At 36.1% G+C, this 21,153-nt stretch overlaps 1 protein-coding gene and 2 pseudogenes across 7 annotated transcripts in view; 1 reads left to right on the top strand and 2 right to left on the bottom strand.

Moving 5' to 3' along the window:
* FHIT (fragile histidine triad diadenosine triphosphatase) overlaps positions 1-21,153 on the top strand; it is a 1,619,043-nt gene that overhangs the window by 519,097 nt on the left and 1,078,793 nt on the right. The window lies entirely within an intron of this gene.
* Positions 1,341-2,283, bottom strand: LOC143657827 (thymidylate synthase pseudogene; annotated as a pseudogene).
* On the bottom strand, positions 2,318-7,583 carry LOC143657829 (LIM and senescent cell antigen-like-containing domain protein 1 pseudogene; annotated as a pseudogene).

A 21,153-nucleotide genomic window follows, 5' to 3' on the forward strand; every position in this document is an offset into this window, starting at 1 on the left:
AGGTTCTGTTATGTTGTATTCTTTATTTCATTCATCTCTGGATATTTATTGATTTCTCTTGTGATTTCTTCTTTGACCCACTGTTTGCTTGAGATTGTGTTGTTTATCCTCCATATTTTGTGAAATTTCTGGTTCTTCGGTTGTTATTGATTTCCTTCCTCATTCCATTATGACCAGAGAAAGTGCTTTGAAAAATTTCAATCTTTTAGAAATTATTAAGACCTGTTTTGTGCCCTAGTGTTATGATCTATTCTGGAGAATGTCCCATGAGCACTTGAGAAGAATGCATATCTTGATGTTTTGGTGTGAAACAATCTATATATGTCTTAGGTCTAATTAATTTATATTGTTTAGATTCTCTGTTTCCTTATTGAGCCGCTATTTGGTTGTTCTATCTGTAGAAGAAAGTGGTATATTGAAATGTCCTACTATTATTGTAGAAACACCTATTGCTCCCTTTACTTTTACAGGTGTTTGCCTCATGCATTGTGGAGCTCCTTGATTGGGCATACAAACATTTATGATTATTATTTCTTCTTGTTGAATTACCCCTTTTATTAATATATAGTCCTTCTTTTATTTTTACCACATCTTTGCATTTAAAGTCTATTTTGTCTGATATTAGTATAGCTACTGCAGCTTTCTTTTGGTTACTACGTGCATAGAATATCTTTTTCCATACTTTCACTTTCATCCTATTTGTTTCTTTGGGTCTAAAATGAATCTCTTATAAACAAGATATTGATGTATCTTTTTTTCCTTTTACATAGGCAAAATAGTTTAATTCTATAATTAGCATGTAAATGACAATATAGCTGGTTTGTTTACCAGGGTTTGGTCAAACCTGATTATTTTAGGCAGGAACTGGGCTGACAGGGCAATACAGAATAAAACACTGGTGAGGGGACAACAGGCTATATTATAGCAACCTATCAAACAATATAACTAAGTGTTCAAAAGCACACTAACCATTATAGTGTTATTCAGCTCCCTAAGTTTGAGGGAATAGTTTATATAATTCTTGAAATTTACTGACCTTCTTTATAAAGAAAGGGTTTTAAACGCATGGGCGTGTTTTTGTATGTAAATTTTGTCTATAAATTTTTACTCTTCATAATTTTAGCCTTTTTAGTTAACTAAACTCCAAGCCTCTTGATACTAAAACAAATAGCAGTTATATTTGCTCATAGCAACATCCTTAAAAAAGAAGGCATTTTAAAAGTGGATAACAACTAATAGGTAACCAACAGGTTTCTGGCCTACTTCCTTTCCTTTATAGCAAAAATAATTCACTTGCTGTCCAACCCCTAAAGACTGACAACACCCTTGAAATCATTCTGTTAAAAGCACTTTAGACAGGGATGAGGATTGTACTCTTCAATCCTAAAGTCTTCAGCTTTGAAGTCATCAATTGTTTCAACTTTTTGAAGAATTTTGAGCTTGGGGAAAGGTCTTTGTTCTCGCTGAAGCTGAATTTTCAGTGCCTTGATGTGATTCAGGTAAATATGTGCATCTCCCAAAGTATGTACAAAGTCACCTGGCTTCAGGCCTGTGATGTGTGCGATCATGTAGGTCAGCAGGGTGCAGCTAGTGATGTTGAAAGGCACTCCAAGGCCCATGTCTCCCGACTGCTGATACAGCTGGCAGGAAAGCTCTCCATTGCCTATGTAGAGCTGGCAGAGGGCGTGGCATGGCGGCAGCGCCATCAGTGGAAGATCTTTTGGATTCCAAGCACACATGATGATTCTTTAGTCGTTGGAGTTGGTTTTGATTGTCAGTCACCCTTTGCAGCTGGTCTATTTCTTGCCTGAATAATCTGAATTCACATCTTTGTATTCTGCCCCAAAATGCCTCCACTGAAAGCCATAAACTGGGCCCAAGTCTCCTTCTTCTCTAGTGGAGAATCCCAGGCCATCCAGAAAGTCGCGTGATCCATTGGCATCCCAGATTTTCACTCCCTTAGAAGACAGTTCTTTAGCATTTGTGGATCCCTTGATAAACCATAGCAACTCCTCCAAAACACCCTTCCAGAATACACGTTTGGTGGTCAGCAGAGGAAATTCATCGCTTAGGCTGTAGCGCGCCTGCAGGCCGAACACGGACAGGGTGCGCGTGCCGTTGCGGTCCTCCTTTCTAGAGCCATAGCGGAGGATATGCTCTATCTGCCCCACGTACTGCAGCTCCCTGAGGGGCCGTGGCTCGGGCTCTTGCGCGCTGCACCCCTGAGTCTGCAGGCTGCTCCTGCGAGGGCGCGCGGGGCGGCTCGGAGCCAGGGGCTGGCATGGCTGCGGGCCGCGGTGGGTGCCGGCCGTACCCTTCAGACGCCACTGTTACCCGCCTCGGCGGTAGCCCGATGTATCATACTTTTATTCAATTCTGACAATCTGTGTCTTTTTTTTTAATTAAAAAAAATTTATTAAACATAACAACATACAAACATGAGTATTCTTACCATATGATCATTCCATTCTTGGTATATAATCAATAACTCATCACATAGTTGTATATTCACCACCATAATCATTTCTTAGAACATTTGTATCAATTCAGAAAAAGAAATAAAAAGAAAAAAAGAGAAAAACCTCATACATATCATACCCCTTGCCCCTCCCTCTCATTGACTGCTAGTATTTCAATCTACCCCATATATTTTAGCCTTTGTTTCCCCCATTTTTTCTATACCTCTTACCACTCCCTTTCATTAATCACTAGCATTTCAATCTACTGAATTTATTTTAACATTTGTTCTCCCTATTATTTACTTGTTTTTAATCCATATGTTTTACTCATCTGTCCATGCCATAGATAAAAGGAGCATCAGACACAAGGCTTTCACAATCACACAGTCACATTGCGAAAGCTATATCATTATACAATCATCTTCAAGAAACATGGCTTCTGGAACACAGCTAAACATCTTCAGGCACTTCTCTCCAGCCTCTCCAATAAATCTTAACTAAAAAAAGGTGATATCTATATAATGTATAAGAGTAACTTCCAAGATAACCTCTCGACTCTGTTTGAAATCTCTCAGCCATCGATACTTTATTTTGTCTCTTTTCTCTCTTCCCCCTTTTGGCCTAGAAGGTTTTCTCAATCCCTTGATGCTGAATCCCAGCTCATTCTAGGATTTCTGTCCCACGTTGCCAGGAAGGTTTATTCCCCTGGGAGTCATGTCCCATGTTGAGAGGGGGTGGGCAGTGAGTTTGCTTGTTGTGTTGGCTGAGAGAGAGAGGCCACATCTGAGCAACAAAAGAAGTTTTCTGGGGGTGACTCTTAGGCCTAATTTTAAGTAGGCGTAGCCTATCCTTTGCGGGGATAAGTTTCGTATGAACAATCCCAAGATTGAGGGCTCAACCTATCGCTTTGGTTGTCCTCACTGCTTGTGAGAATATCAGGAATTCTCCACATGGGGAAGTTGAATTTTCCCCCTTTCTCGGCATTCCCCCAAAGGGACTTTACAAATACTTTTTTATTCACTGTTCAAATCACTCTGGGATTTATTGGGGCATCGCTATGGACAAATTTACAAAATCACATGCCCTACTCAAAGTTCTATGTACTTATGGTGTTCAATTAAACTGTCCACATAAGTTATATTAGGAAATACACTAGTCAAATTATAAATTTTGTACCAAATTAACATTTTTTGCTTTAGTTTTATACATAAGTTAAAGTTTTAAAATATGAATTACTATCTATTTTCAACACCCTGCAATATTGACATATCAATTGTAACAAAGGTACTACATCTCTATGCTCAGTGTTGATAATAATGGGGTGTGGTGGTTTGAATCTGATATGTACCCTACAAAAGCCTATGTTTCTTTTTTATTGTTAATAATTATGAACATTTATTAAGCACCAAAAGTATACTGCAGTGGTTATTTTATAGAAACATAGTTTTTAATATAATGTCCCTGCCATTGAGCTTACAATCTAAAATGAAATACAAGAATGCTGTAAGCCTACCTCAAAATTTCTCTACCATAGAAATGGCTATTTTGACAAATGGGTGAGGCAAGATAACCTGTTTTTTTAGGTGCAGTGTTAATAAAGCTTGGATCATGATCCAAAGAATGTTTTACTTTACCCAGACATTTTCTCCAGTTATATTAAGCTTGCTAAGAAAAAAAGCACTTGGAAATTAGGTAAGAACAATGAATTATTTCAAATTGCCTTGTAAAACTTTAAACAAAGAAATTCTTATTGGCCTGAGTTTTTCAGCAGCCAGGACAAGCTCCATAAAAAATATTATAAAAGAGACAAAGTTTGTCTTCTATTCCACTAATAACTTCTTCCTCCTTTCCCAGATGTAATAGGGCTCCAATGATGCTTGTAGGAAGGAAGAAAGTATTGTACCTAAATAAACTACCTTAAATATAAGGGACCAAATCAAACTTCTAAAATATATTAATTCATGTTATAAGAGAGGACTGAGCAAAGATAGCAGTGGCCCTTCTGGCTACCGGAGATGTCTGGCTATGTAAGATATGTGAGCAAAGCATCTGAGTTCAGTCCATGCATCTTCAATGTGATTAAGTATATGTAAAGATTTGCTTTTCTGCTCCATATTTCTGATATAGGAGTATATAAGAATTTAGTGTACTTTAAATGCTGCCCTATTTTGCCTATGTTGATAGTATATTTAGTATATAATTTAACGTTTTTCATTGCTGGTCACATTAGCTGACAAAGGCACACTGAAGGGATTTTGATACTGTCAAATGTAAAGGCTGTTTTAAACTATTAAGCATATACAGCTTTAAACTACATACTGATAACTTGTAGTCATTTATGATAATTTTTGTACCCTAAAAGAATGCTAAAATATAAAGTGGTTGTACATTATTTGAAAAGAGAAACAGTTTATTCTGTAAAGTGTATGCACAAGATTTTTAGAAAACACATGCATAAAAATATTTTAATGGTAGACTGGTAATATCCTGAGAATTTTTTTTATGATGAAACAATACTTCGGCAATTTTTAGAAAGACCGATATTTTTCCCCTTAGAAGCTCATCTTGGTAATTTTCTTTTTAAGAAGCATAGCATAACAAGCCTATCCAGGAAGAATGGTCCAGAAACTTCAGGGTAAACTTTTGTAGTAGAATAAATCACTACTTTTGACCTAAAATTGATGATTTTAATATCCTTCTTCCAATTTAGAAGTACTCATAATAACATCTAATTATGAGATTTTAAAATAGAAAACCTGAAACACCTATCAACATCAGTCTCCTCTAAGAAGATGATGGATATAATTTTTTTTTTTTTTTTTTTTTTTTTTTTAAAGGAAAGACAGAGAGAAGGAAGGAAGGATAGAAGGAAGGAAGGAAGGAAGAAAGGGAAACATCTTTTAAACATTTTCTTGTTTTATTGTATTCTGTTTCTCCGTTTTTGTTACATGGGCTGGGGCCGGGAATCGAACCGAGGTCCTCCGGCATAGCAGGCAAGCACTTTGCCCGCTGAGCCACCGCGGCCCGCCCAATGGATATAATTTTAATGGGTCTCCCCAAAAATCAGAGAAAGAAAGTTTTTAATATAATCACATCCGTTATAAACAAATTTTGGTTTACAAGTATCAATCAATTTTTACTTGATACTATACCAAAGAGCTAGAACTCCTGATGAGATTTTCTAAGGCAAGGCATATTTGATTGTATATAAAGCACAGATATTAGCATGCTTATAAAGACAATATGGCCAGTACACATTCATTTACTTTTTAAAAAAAGTGATACATTCCAAGCTATATGAAATTTAATTTCATATCCTATTCTAAGACTACATCGTTGACATTAAGCTTAGAAGCTTATTTGCTGTAATACATTTAAAAATTCTTCATTTGTCCAATATTGTAAGTATACTGTATTTTCAAATACCTGGTATAATTTTTTTTGCACAAAATTTAATAAGGCATACTATTATCTAGCTATAATTACTATGTTAAGTATTTGTATAAAGGAAAGGGTTCACAAGAGCAAAATATAAAACTAAGAATAATTATTGCATTTAACAAAAAAATTGCAAAACCAAGTAGTTCTTGTCTTAGTAATACATTATGTCCATTTTACAACTATTAAATTTGATAAACATACCAAGATTATGTAAGATTTGTTTTTCTTTTCTTCCTCATATCTGCCCCCCAATAACAGTTGGAAATAATTTTCCTTTGGATACCTAAGTAAAATAATGTTTATATTGTTTTTTTAAAACTGAGTCGTATAAAAATTGATTCCTTACTTTCATGTTAAACAGTTAAATTTAATTTTTTGGAACTTAATTAAAATTTAACATATAACCATGTGATTTTTTTGCTATCAAGCATAGTCTCTGTGTCAGTAAACTGATACAGGTTAACAAAGGTAAATCCTGACTTCAACTATGTTTTAAATATGATCCTGACTTAACTATGTTTTAAATATGATTATACAAACTTTTTTAATGAGAAAAAGGTGATAAAGGAAACCATTCTTATAGGTCCCCTTCACACAAACTGTTTTGAGATATAGCTTTAAATAAAGATGGACCAAGTCAAGTAACTTTGGTAATTTCTTATCTTTGCATAGAAGAGAAAAAAATAAGGGAAATGACTTCCTCCCTAAGGTCTCAGCTAGTTTCTTAAGTCTTTTCTTCAGCTCCAGTGGAACTTTCTCATAGCACTTCTTACAGACTGGCTTCATGTCAAACTCCACAAATTTTTTCTGGAGTGTTAATTCAGTATTGCAGGTAGAAGAGGCAAAACAGTTCACGCACCAAGCTTTATTAAGGGCAGAAACCACATCACCTTCTGTAACACGGTTACAGTGGAGGCAAACGTCACCAAATAGCTGGTTCTAGTGGGTTTCGCAATATGCCAGGCCCTTCCTCTCATAATGGTAATGTCTAAGAAACGGCTTTTGACACTTGGCACAAACAAAATGCTCCACATGCCACTGCTTGCCCATGGCATTTAACATGCGCCCTTCAATGGGCCGCCGACAAGCACCACAAATGGGGACACCCATTTTATCATGGCACGGCAAGCCGTAAAGTCCCCCCTTCAGCTCCTGGGCATCAACAGTCAGCTCCTTCCCACAGCTGGCACAGTTGAAATGATCAGGGTTGTAAGGGTCATTCTTGAATATCAGCGGCTGTTCATCGATGATGGCATGGCATTTCTGGTAAATGTATTTTCCAAGGCCTCGGGCCTTCTCACGATTATGACAGAAGTGACAGAGATGTCTCCCAGCATTCTTGACAAACCCAATATCTGCCAAAACTTCCTGACAGAGATCACAGCAGAAACACTCAGGATGCCAGCTGTTGTTCATAGCTTTAATGGCGTGGCCAATGATGAATTCACCACACTGATGACAGCAAGGAGCAAAAAGCATCTGAAAATCATGTTCACAGTACTTCCTTCCTTCAAATTCATAGAAGAGTCCTTCTGGGAACTGCTGGAAGCACTGAGCACACACAAAACGCTGGTCATGGTACAGCTTGCTGTTGCTGTTTGTGATCTCTGCAGTTGCAAAGCCCCCCTTGCAGTGCTTACAGGTGGCGTGGGCCAGCGCATTGGCCATGTTGCTTAGCTGTTCCTCCGGTAACCCGTTTAGTCTCAGACTATCAGGACGATCTCGTCTTCTCCTGTAGAGTCATGAATGTAGCCTATGTTCTTTTAATACATCCTTTTGGTGATAGGCATATTGTGGGTCAGACCTCTGGTTAGATTGTTTTCATGGAGATGTGACCCAGCCCATTCAAGATGTGTATTAATCCCCTTGCTGGAGTCCTTTATGAGAGGATAAAGAATAGATGAAACTGAGAGAGATACTAAGAGAAAGATAACACCCCAACAGAAGTTGGAGGAACCCACAGGAACTAAGAGAGACTTTTTGAAACCAAAATCCAGGAGAAGAGGACCATGTGCTTTCCCATGTGTCAGAGGAACCCCGAATGCCAGCAGCCTTTTCTCAGAGAAGTTATCTCCCTCTTGATGTCTTAACTCAGACATATTCATGACCTTAGAACTTTAAATTGGTAACCTAATAAATCCCCTTTGAAAAAGCCAATCTATTTCTGATATATTGCATTCTGGCAGCTTGGCAAACCAAAACATGAAATAAAATAATTTTTGGGGTTTTCTTTTTGGAATAATGAAATTGTTTGTATTGATGAATACACATCTCTGTGACTATACTGTGAGCCATGGATTGTATACTTTGGTTGGACAGCATGGTATATGTTTACATCTCAATAAAACTGCCTAAGAAAAATGGTAAGTGAAGCTTGTGATGCCCTTGCTGTCCCCTCCCCAACCTCTTTCCTGGGACTTTTGGGAGCCAGCCTGCTCTCCCATTATGGGTCCCTGTCCCTGTCTCAAAAGGAGAAGAATAACCCCTGTGCACATACTCGTATCTTGGTGTCAATCAATTGGCTGGCAACTGGAATGACTGAACCAAAAAATCATCTCCAGATTACTCTCCCAGAACTTGTCCTATAGGTAAAAGCACCTTACCTACAATTAAAGAAGTGTGTGAAAACAATTAAGTCAAAGGGTCCTGTGGCAAAGTATTGCCTGCTTTAAGTCATAAATAGAGTACCAGGGAGGGGGAGAAAATTTATTTCTTAAGGAGAAGTGGGGCCATTCAAATTGCTGTAAATGGGGGAATACCTATGCTGAAAAGGCATAGGTATGCACAAGCCCAGGACAAGATGCACGTTCAGAAAAGACAGAGAGGAGCATGAATTTCATATTCATCTTGGGCTGATCTTCTTAATAGAAGGGCTAAAAGCTGAATAAGAGCACCTGCCAATGTAGAGCCAATTTGCAAAGAATGTGAAAGGTGTTTTTCTGTGTTGTTTTCTTGGTTTTTGTTAGCTTCTGACACTCAAGGAAATCTTCAATGTATAAATATCTGGATATAAATTTAGGGTACAGTCAGATCAGGCACAATATCCCTGAGTAAACATTTTAAAATATTAAAATGTACGGCATGAAACAAAAGATTACAGGACAAACAAATAGGAAATGATGGCCCATGAAAAGACAAAAGATAAAAATCCAGTAATCAACAAAAAAGACCAGACTATGGACATACTGGATAAAGACTGCAAGGGAAAAAATCCTTAATATGCTCAAGGAAATAAAGGAGAATACAGGGAAACAACTAAAGAACAGTAGGGAAACAATAAATGGACAATTTGAGAATCTTAATAAGTCAATAGAAAATTTTAAAAGGAACTAAAAAGAAATACTGGAAGGGTAGACCACAATAACTAAAATGTAGAATTCCCTAGATGGTTTCAATAGCAGATTGGAACTGGCAGAAGAAAGAATTAGTGAACTCAAAACAGTTGAAATGGTTCAAGCAGAGGAGCAAAAAGAAAACGAAGGAAACAAAGAATAAAACAAACAGAGCCTAAGAGTACTCTGGGACACCATCAAGCATGCCAGTACACACATTATGGGAGTCCTAGAAAGGGAAGGAAGAGAGAAAGCAGAAGGAATGTTCAAAGAAATAATGGCAGAAAGCTTCCCAATTTTAAAGAAAGACATTAATATGTACATTCCAGAAACCCAATAAGCTCCAAACAGTACAGACTCAAATTGAATCACACCCAAAAATGTGGTAGATAAAATCAAAATACGAAGGACATAGTGTTCTGGAAGCTGCAAGAAAATAGTGACCTGTTACATATACAAGGGAGCCCACAAAAGATTAATTGCCAATTTCTCATTAGAAGTCATGGAGGCAAGAAGGCAGTGGGAGGAAATATTTAAAGGACTGAAAGAAAACATTGTCAACCAAGAATTTTATATCTAATGGAAATATCTTTCAAAAAGGACAGAGATTAAGACATTCCCAGATAAACAGAAGTTGATGGAGTTTATCACTATGTAACATGTCCTACAAGCAATGAATGCTAAAGGGATTTCTTTGGACTGAAAGGAAAGGGCACTGAAATTGTAGTGGCATAAAGAAATAAGGATCTCCCATAAAGGTACATATATAGATGATTATAAATGCCACTATTATTAGATTGCATATTTTGGCACGTGATTCCACTTTTTACTTCCTACCATAAATTGCAAAATGAATATAAAGTGATGATAAATCTATGGCTTTGAATATGCAATATGTATAGATACAATAATTCTTACAAGTACAACAAAAAGGAGGGGTAAAGGAGCAATGTATGTGCGTGCTATTGAAGTTGTTAGTATCAAATAAAACATAATTGTTATAGATTCAGATTGTTAAAGTTAAGCCCCAGGGTAACCAATAAGAAAATATATCAAAAATATGTGCCGAAAGAAAATAGAAGGGAGTCAAACTGATATACTACCAAAAATAAAAATAAATATGAAAGTATGCATTAATGATGAATTGAGGAGCAAATGAGATATAAGACTTTCAAAGACAAAATAGCAAAATGACAGTAGTTCTGCATTTCAGTAGTTACTTTAAATGTAAAAAGTCAAAAGGCAAGATTGGCAGAGTGGAGCAAAAAGCATGACTTGCCTATATGCTGTTTACAAGAGAGTAACCTTAAATTCAATGACATAGTATGTTGAAAGTAAAAGGATGGGGAAAAAAATACATACTATGTTAAAAGTAACCAAAAGAGAACTAGAGTAACTATACTAGTATCAGTATATATGAATACTAACTTATTTTAAACACTGTTATGTGGGACAGAGAAAGTCACTATATACTGATAAAGGGGTCATTTCAACAAGAGGACATAATAAGTATAAATATGTATTCAGAGACCCCAATATATGAACACATATTGACAGATTTGAGGGGGAAAATTGAAAGTTCTACATTAATAGCAGGAAATGTCAATGTAACACATTCAATAATGGATATAACACCTGGACAGAAGATTAATAAGGAAATACAATATTTGAATGATACTCTAAACCAACTAAACATAATAGACATATGTAAAACAATGCATTTCAAGAGTATATGGATCATTCCCCAGGATAGGCCATATCTTAGGTCATGAAAACGTCTCAATTAATTAAAAGATATTGAAATCATACAATGCACCTTTTCTAATTACTGTGGAATAAAACTAGAAATCAATAACAGAGGGAGAAATAGGAAATTCACAAATATGTGGATATAAAAGAAACTACTTTTAAATAATCTTTGGGATAAAGAGGAAATCATAGGGAAAATTAGGAAATAACTTGAGGGAAATTAAAAAACAAAACGAAACACCACACCATAACTTATGAGATGCAGTGAAGTGAGAGTTGATTGGGAAATTTATAGCTTGAAATGCATGCATTAAAAAATAAGAAAGATCTAAAGTTAGATATCTAAACTCACAATTGGAGATCTAGAGAAAGAAGAGGAAGCCAAACCCAAAGTGAGTAAAAGAAAAAGAAATAGCGGTTAGAATGGAGATAAATTTAATAGAGAATAAAAAACAATAGAGATAATCAAGAAAACCAATAGTTGGTTTTTTAAAAAGATCAGTAAAATCAACAAACCTTTAGCTAGGCTGACAAAGAAAAAAAAGAACACAAAGAAGGGGGATATTACTACAAGGCCCACAGAAATAAATAAAAAAAAGAATTATAAGAGGATATTATGAACAACTGTAGGTTAACAATTTAGGTAACAAATACAAAATGGACAAACTCCTAGAGTCAAACAACCTATACTAATTCATGAGAAAAAGAAGATTTCAGCAGGCTTATAACAAATAAAAATATTGAATCAGTAATCCATCCCAACCTCTCAACAAGAAAAGTCCATGTATTGGTTTGCTAAAGCTGCTGTACTGCAGTATACCAGAAATGGAGCATCTGTTGTTGTTGTTGTTGTTGTTGTTGTTTTGTAACTTTTTTATTGTAAAGTATAACATGTATACAAAGAAAAACAATTTAAAAAGCAGTTGTTTTCAAAGCACTCTTCAGCAAGTAGCTCCAGGACAGATCCTAGAGTTTGTCATGGGCTACCATATGACACTCACATTTTTCCTTCTAGCTGCTCCAGAATATAGGAGGCTAAAAGGCATACATTTTTTTTATCACCACAATTGACTTTTTTCTTTCTTTTCATTGTTAAAAATGCCATATATTCAGAAAAGCAATACATTTCAAAGCACAGCACCACGATTAGTTGTAGAACAGATTTCAGAGTTTCACATGGGTTACAATTCCACAATTTTAGGTTTTTACTTCTAGTTGCTCTAAGATACTGGAGACTAAAAGAGATATCAATTTAATGATTCAGCATTCATATTCATTTGTTAAATCCTACCTTCTCTGTATAACTCCACCATCACCTTTGATCTTTCCATCCCACTCTTTAGGGGTGTTTGGGCTATGGCCATTCTAACTTTTTCATATTAGAAGGGTCTGTCAGTAATATGGGGTAGGGAGATGGAACTATCTAATGATCTGGAGAGGCTGGGCCCTCTAGGTTTCAGAACTTATCTGGATCAGGGACCCATCTGAAGGTTGTAGGTTTCTGGAAAGTTTCTCTAGTGCATGGAACCCTTGGGGAATCATATATATTGCCCTAGGTGTTCTTTAGGATTGGCTGGAATGGTCCTGTTTGGGGGTTGGCAGGTTATGATAAGTAGCAAGGTCTACCTGAAGCTTGTGTAAGAGCAACCTCCAGAGTAGCCTCTCGACTCTACTTGAACTCTCTCTGCCATTGATACTTTATTAATTACGCTTCTTTTCCCCCTTTTGGTCTGGATGGAATTGTTGATCGCATGGTGCCAGGGCCAGATCCATCCCTGGGATGCATCTCCCATGTTGCCAGGGAGACTTTCACCCATGGATGTCATGTCCCATGAAGGAGGGCAATGATTTCACTTGCAGAGTTGGGCTTAGAGAGAGTGAGGCCACATCTGAGCAACAACAGAGGTCTTCCAGAAGTAACTCTTAGGCATACCTATAGGTAGTCTAAGCTTCTCAGCTACCTACATAAGCTTCACAAGAGTAAGCATCAGGATTGAAGGCATCGCCTATTGATTTGGGCATCCCTAAAGTTTGACACGGTCTTAGGGGATTCTCTGATAGTAAGATTTAATAGTTCTATATATTTTCTCCCCATCCCTCAAGGGAATTTGCCAATACTTTTTGATTATCTGCTTAATATACTCTAGGACATATCTAGGCATTACATTAATCTATACACGATTAAAGGACCTCTTTCTCGTTCTGGGCTCCCTGTGTTTCAGTTGTTCAAATGAGCTATTCAGATAGGTTGAGTTAGATTATGCACTACAGAAAATTTCAGTTCCTGAACAAATAAACCTTTCTTTCTATGGTCTGAAAGAGTATGTGTGGTTCTAAAATATAGACAATGTCTTCCTTTACCCTGTGTTCTGAATTACTTTAACCCCAACATGATCAGCTTTGTTCTTATCTCTAAATATCAGGTTATATATATATATATATATATATATATATAGATAGATAGATAGATAGATAGATATAGATATAGATATAGATATATATGTTTCTGTGTGTTTGTATATAAAACAGTCTTTCAAAATCCAGAAATAATAATTACCACATAATATTATGTGTCTGATATGAAACTTTACAATCTAGGCCCCTGTTTTCTTATAAGCATTTTCTAAAAGAGAGCATACCATTGTTGTTCTTTTTTTTTCTGGCTTATTTTGCCTCACCAAATGTCCTACATGTTTATTCATATTGTTGCATGCCTCATGACTTCATTCCTTTTTGTAGAAGCCCAACCTTCATTCATAACTATTCACAATATTCACCATTCTACTTCTCAGTCAGTGCATCATTCTGCCACCTACATTCATCAGGCATCATGTATAGTGCCCAAATTCCACATTCCATTAACATTCTCCATTTTAGATAATTTCATTGTTCCTGAGAAAGAAAACCAATAACAACACCCTCACAAATAGGAAGTGTAAACCTCCTTTTAATTCTTTTGTCCCTTCACCCCATTATTTACCTATGCTGTTGCTGTGGTAGTACTGATGCTTTCCTTTTAAACATAGCCCATAGCATACAATAGCAGTTTTCCCCCTGTAACCCTGGACTTAAACACTCTTTTACATGAATCATACCTTTGAAGTATTTCTTGCAAGAACTAATTCATATTTCTAATGTTCATCAGTGGGACACGTAGGTCTATACAACCCCTTTCAATTTTGTTCATCTTCAATATGGTAATATTACTTATAGACCCACTAGAGATGCACCTTTACTTCTGTCTCTTCCCTTACATTGGAGTTCAGCCTCATTAGCTAACTGTTCACCGATCTCTAGTTCCTATGTATCTCTAAGTCCCCTATATTCTGTATTATAAGTCACCAAGTTTACCTTTACCATGGTCAAAAAAAATGGAATCATACAGGATCTATCCTTTTGTGTCTGGTTTATTTCACTCAGCATTATGTCCTCAAGGTTCATCCATCTTGTCGTGTGCTTTAAGATGTCATTTCATCTTACTGCTGTATAATATTCCATCATATGTAAATACTACATTTTGTTGATTCATTCATCTGTTGATGGGCATTTGGTTTGTTTCTATCTTTTGGTGCTTCTGAATAATACTGCTATGAACATCATCATGCAAACGTCTGTTTGCGTCATTGCTTTCAGCTCTTCAGGGTATAGCTATTACTGGGTCATAGGGCAACTTGATATTTAGTTTTTTAAGGAACTGCCAAACAGTCTTCCATGTTGGCTGCACCATTATACATTCCTACCAGCAGTACATAAGTGTCCCAATTTCTCCACATCCTCTTAACATTTATAGTTTCCTGTTTGTTTAATAGCAGCCATTCTTATGGGTGTGAGGTAGTATCCCATTGTAGTCTTGATCTGCATTTCCCTTTAAGCCAATGAAAATGAGCATCTCTTCATGTGCTTTTGAATCATCTGTATTTGCTCTTCAGAAAAATGCCTATCATATCTTTAGCCTATTTTATAATTGGATTGTTTGTTCCTTTGTTGGTGAATTGAATGATTTATTTGTGTATATAGGATATCAAACCTTTGTCTGATGTGTGATTTCCAAATATTTTCTCCCATTGAGCTGGCTACCTCTTCACCTCTTTGACAAAGTCTTTTGAGGTGCAGAAGCATTTGATTTTGAGGAGTTCCCATTTGCCTCTTTTTGCTTTTGTTGCTTGTTCTTTGGGTATAAAGTTTAGGAAGCTACTTCCTGTTACTAGGTCTTGAACATGTTTCCCTACATTTTCTTCTAGAAGCTTTATGGTGCTAGTTCTTATATTTAGGTGTTTGATCCACTTTGAGTTAAGTTTTGTGTAGGGGTAAGATAGGGTCCTCTTTCATTTTTTTGGCTATTAATATCTCATTCTTCCATGCCCAATTATTGAAAAGACTATTTTGTCCCAGTTCAGAGAATTTGGGGGCCTTGTCAAAAATCTGTTGAGCGTAGATTTGGTGCTCTATTTCTGCACTCTCAATTCAATTCCATTGGTCGATACTTCTATCTTTGTGCCAGTACCATGATGTTTTGACCAGTGTGGCTTCATAATAGGTTTTAAAGTCAGGGAGTGTTAATCCTCCCACTTTGTTCTTTTAGCTATTAAAAGGTTGTTTTTAGCTATTCGGGGTCTCTTTACCTTCCAGATGAATTTGCTAACTAGATTTCCAAGTCTTCAAAGTAGGTTGTTGAAATTTAGATTGGTACTGTGTTGAGTCTGTAGATCTATTTGGGTACAATTGACATCTTAACTATATTTAGCCTTCCTATCCATGAATAGTGTATGTCTTTCCACCTATTTAGATTTCTTTTAGCAATATTATGTAGCTTGATTTCTTTTAGCAATGTTATGTAGTGTTCTGTGTACAAGTCTTTTATGTCCCTAGTTAAGTTCATCCGGAAGTACTTGATTCTTTTAGTTGCTGTTTTGAATGGATTTTTTTCCTTAATTGACTCCTCAGTTAGGTCACTGCTTGCATGTAGAAATGTTACTGCTTTTTGCACATTAGTTTTATATCCCATACTTTGCTGAATTTATTTATTAGCTTATGAAACTTTTCTGTAGAGTTCTCTGGATCTTTCAAATATGGTATCATGCCATCTGCAAATAATGAAAGTTTTACATCTTCCTTTCCAATTTGGATGCCTTTTATTTTCTTGTCCTGCCTGAATGCTCTAGCTAGAACTTCTAGCACAATGTTGAATAACAGCGGTGACAATGGGCATCCTTGTCTCATTCCTGATCTTAGGAGGAAAGCTTTTGGTTTCTCTCCATTGAATAAAATGCTGGCTATCAGTTTTTCATATATTCCTTTTATTGTAGTGACATACCTACCTTTGATTCCTATCTTTTGAAGTGTTTTTATCAGAAAAGGATATTAAATTTTGTTGAATTCTTAATCAGTATCACTCAAGATGAAAATGTAATTTTCCCTTTTGATTTGTTAATGTGTATTATATTAGTTGATTTTCTTGTGTTGAACCATTCTTGCATTCCTGGTATAAACCCCACTTGGTCATTGTGTATAATTCTTTTAATGTGTTGTTGGGTTCAGTATGCTAATATTTTGTTGAGAATTTTTGCATTTATGTTCATTAGGGAGATTTGCCGGTAGTTTCCCTTTTTTATAGCATCTTTACCTGGTTTTGGTATTAAAATGATATTAACTTCATAAAATGAATTAGGTACAGTTCCTTTTTCCTCTGTTTTTTTGAAAAGTTTGAGCAGGATTGGTGTTAGTTCTTTTTGGAGTGTTTGATAAAATTCCCCTGTGAAGCCATCTGGCCCTGGGCTTTTCTTTGTAGGAAGATTTTTGATGAATGATTGAATCTCTTTACTTGTGATTGATTTATTGAGATTTTCTATTTTTTCCTGAGTCAATGTAGCTTGTTCGTGTGTTTCCAGGAATTTGTCCACTTCATCTAAGATGTCTAGTTTGTTGGCATATAGTTGTTCATAGTATCATCTTATGATTTCTCTTATTTCTTCAGGGTCTGTGGTTACGTATGCCTTCTCATACGTAATGTTTATTTCCATCCTCTCTTTTTTTGTCAGTCTTGTTAGTGGCCCATCAATTTTATTGATTTTCTCAAAGCGTGAGCTTTCGGTTTTATTGATTCTTTCTATTGTTCTTTTATATTCCCATTCATTTATCTCTTCTTTAATCTTTGTTATTTCTCTTCTTCTATTTGCTTTGTGGTTACTTTGCTGTTCTTTCTCAGGTTCCTCCAGGTGAGCAGTTAAGTCCTCAATTTTGCTGTTTCTTGTTTTTTAATATAAGCATTTAAGGCAATAAATTTCCCTCTCAGCACAGCCTTTACTATGTCCCATGAGTTCTGATACGTTGTATTTTCTTTTGCATTCATCTCCAGGTAGCTAGCAATTCTCTAGCTATTTCTCTAGCAATCTCTTCTTTGACCCACTGGGTGTTTAATAGTGTGTTATTTAATCTCCATATATTTGCAAATATTCTCATTCTTTGCTGGCTCTTGAGATCCAGATTCATTCTGTTGCGATCAGAGAAAGTACTTTGAATAATTTCAATGTTTTTAAATTTATAAAATCTGTTTTGTGCCCCAGCATCTGATCTGTCCTAGAGAATGTTCCATGAACACTACTGAAGAATGTATATCCTTGTGCTTTGGGATGCAATGACCTATATATGTCTGTTTGGTCTAATTCATTTATAAAGTTGTTTAACTCCTCTATTTCCTGTTGATCTTCTGTCTTGTTTTTCTATCTATAGAGGAGAGTGATGTATTGAAGTCTCCTACTATTATTGCTGAAACATTTATCACTCCCTTCAGTTTTGCCAGTGTGTCTCATGTACTCTGGAGCTCCTTGATTGGGAGCATAAACATTTATGATTGTTATATCTTCATGGTGAACTGACCCTTTAATTAGTACATAGTGTCCTTCTTTGTCTCTTATGATGTCTTTACATTTAAAGTCTATTTTGTTCAATATTAGTATAGCTACTTCTGCTTTCTTTTGGTTACACCTTGCATGGGAAATCTTTTTCTATCCTTTCACTTTCAATCTATTTGTATCCTTGTGTCTAAGATGAGTCTTTCGTAAGCAGCATATACCTGGATTATATTTCTTTTTTTAAAAAAAATATTTCTATTGATTAACAACATATGAACACAAGCATCTTAACATATGAACATTCCATACATGGCATACAATCAAAGGCTCACAATATCTGGATTATACTTCCTAATCCATTCTGCCAATCTGTAGCTTTCAATTAGTAGGTTTGGTCCATTAACATTCAAATTTATTACTGACAAGGTGGGTGTTTCTTGAATCAACCATCTTATCTTTCTTATTTTATTTGTCAGATCTATATATTCTATTCCCTCTTTCTCTTTTTATCCTTTAAGTTACTCTTACTGGTACTCTTCAATTCTGTGTCCTTCTCCAGACCTCCCTCTCCTGTATTTTTTTTCCAGCTGGTAAAAGTCCCTTTAGTATTTCTTGTAGGGCCAGTCTTTTGTTGAAAAGTTCTTTCAGGGCTTGTTTGTCTGTGAAAACTTTAATCTCTCCCTCAATTTTGAAGGACAGTTTGTCTGGGTATAGAATTCTTGGCTGGAGTCTTTCTCTTTCATGATCTTAAATATATCATACCACTGCACTCTCACCTCCATGGTGCCAGTTGAATAGTCTGAACTCAGTCTTATATGATTTCCTTTGTATGTACTAGATTATTTTTCTCTTACCGCTTTCAGAATTTTCCGCCTCTCTACAACATTTGACAGACTGATTAGTATGTGTCTTGGAGAAGGTCTATTTAGATTTATTCTGTTTGGAGTTGGGCTTCTTTGACTTGAATATTTATATCCTTTATCAGGGTTGGGAAATTTTCTCCTGTTATATCCTCAACTACTCTTCCTAGCCCTTTACTCCTGTCTTTTTTTCTGGGACACCAGTGATTCTTATATTTGTGCTCTTTTTTTTTGTCCATCATTTCTCTGAACTCCAATTCAATTTCTTCCATCTTTTTTGCCATTTGCTGTTTTGAGTTTTCGAAGTCAGTCATCCTGTCCTCTTTCTTCTGGTTCTTCAAATCTGTCAGTGTGTGCCTCTAGTATGCTTTTTATTTTGTCAGCAGAGTCTTTAATCTCAGTGATAGCTATTATTTTTCTGTTTATTCTTTCAAATTCCTCTTTTTGCTCATCTACTGTCTTCTTGATCTCGTTTATGTCATTTGACATCCCACTTATTTTATTGAGTAGAGTTATATGAACATCTCTGATTTGGTGTTCCAGTGTCTGAGTCTCCACTTGTATTTTAATTTGGTTGTTAGATAGGGCTGTATCTGTGATGTGCTTAGTGATCTTTTGTTTCCATTGTAGTAAATATTTTGATTGATTTACTTTGGGAGTTAATTTTTTTCTGTAGTCTGAAGCCTTGTCTGTGTGTGATGGTTGTGCAGCAGAGTGTAGGACATGGGGCAGGGCACAACAGTGTGGTGATTTGTTGCAGGGCAGGTATAGGCACAGTTGGGGATGTTACACTGATGCTTGTGAACCTGTGTGCCCAGTGGCCAGGGAGGATGTAGCTGTGTGGGTACGAAGGTCTCGGAGATGTAACACTAGTGTATGCTGGTCTAGGGCACGGGGCCCTTTGTGTGCATGCGTAGAGCTGTGGCAGCAGGTTGGTGTTATGCCTTTGTGAGTTGGGGGAAGATGTGACCAAGCTGTGCAGGTCAGTGCTTTCTCAGACCTGGGAAGCCTGACTGAGGGCTGTTCACATGCACATCTCTAGGTGGGTTACATCTCCATGGAAACAATTTAATCAAAAAGATCACACCAAGAACATTGAATGAGGATTAAAGAACATGGATTTTCTGGGGTACACAACAGTTTCAAACTGGCACAGTCTAGGACCAGGTGCCTTCATAAGTGAATTTTTATCAGACATCCAAAGAAGAGTTAACACAGGTCTTGCTCATTTCCCCCCCAAAATTGAAGAGGAGGCATCTGTTCCTAATTCATTCTATGAAGCAAACATCACCCTAATTCCAAAGCCAGAAAAAGATAATACAAGAAAGGAAAATTACAGACTACTATCCCTTATGAATATAGATGTAAAAATCCACAACATACTAGCAAACAAATCCAATAATACATAAAGAAAATTATACACCATGATCAAGGGGGATTTATCCCAGGTATGCGAGACTGGTTTGACATATGAGAATTAATGAATGTCATGCACCACATAAATAGAACAAATGGGGTGAAAAACACACGATCATCTCTATTCAGACAGAAAACGCCTTTGACAAAGTCCAGCACCCTTTCTTGATGAAAACAGTTAGAAAACCAGTAGTAGAAGGAAACTTCCTCAGCATGATAAAGGACATATATGCAAACTCAGTAGCTAAAATCATGCTCAGTGGTGAAAGAGTGACTTTCTCTCTAAGATTAGGAACAAGATAAAGGTGCCCACTGTCACCACTGTTATCCACCTTTGTTCTGGAAGTTATGGTCAGAGCAATCAGGCAAGTAATAGAAATAAGTCATCCAAATCAGAAAGAAATACAACTTTTATGTATACAGAGGGCATGATTATCTATAGATAGAAAATCCTGACAAATCTACAACCCAGTTACTAAGGTTAAAAAATGAATTCAGCAAAGTGGCAGGGTATAGGATCAATTTGCAAAAACAGTAGATGCTATACACTGGTAATGAACAATCTGAAAAGGAAATAAGAAAAAAAAACAATAAATATTTTCTGAAAATAAGTCTAATCATGGAACTCTGTAAAAGTATCATACATAGTGTGCTGGTTTGAAACTACTATGTACCCCAGAAAAGCCATGTTTAAATCCTGATCCAGTCTTTGGGACCCCTACTTCAACACCACTTGGAAAATTAACTCAACATGGATCAAAGACTTGCCTGAAAAAGAAAAATTATAAAACTCTTAGTTTGAAAGCAATAAATATTCATAACTTTGGATTAGGCAATGGTTTTTTTTAATATGGCACTAAAAGTATAAACTACAAAAGCAAAAAATAAAAAATTAACTAGTGTGCTTCAAAGGATTGCATGAAGATTGAAAACATCACCCACAGAAAGAGAGAAAAATTTTTCAAATCATATATCTAAAAGTCATTTGTATATAAAATATATAAAGAACTCTTACACCTCAAAAGTAACACCCCAATTAAAAATG

The sequence above is a fragment of the Tamandua tetradactyla genome, chromosome 15, assembly GCF_023851605.1.
Source record: "Tamandua tetradactyla isolate mTamTet1 chromosome 15, mTamTet1.pri, whole genome shotgun sequence".
NCBI classification, from domain to species: domain Eukaryota; kingdom Metazoa; phylum Chordata; class Mammalia; order Pilosa; family Myrmecophagidae; genus Tamandua; species Tamandua tetradactyla.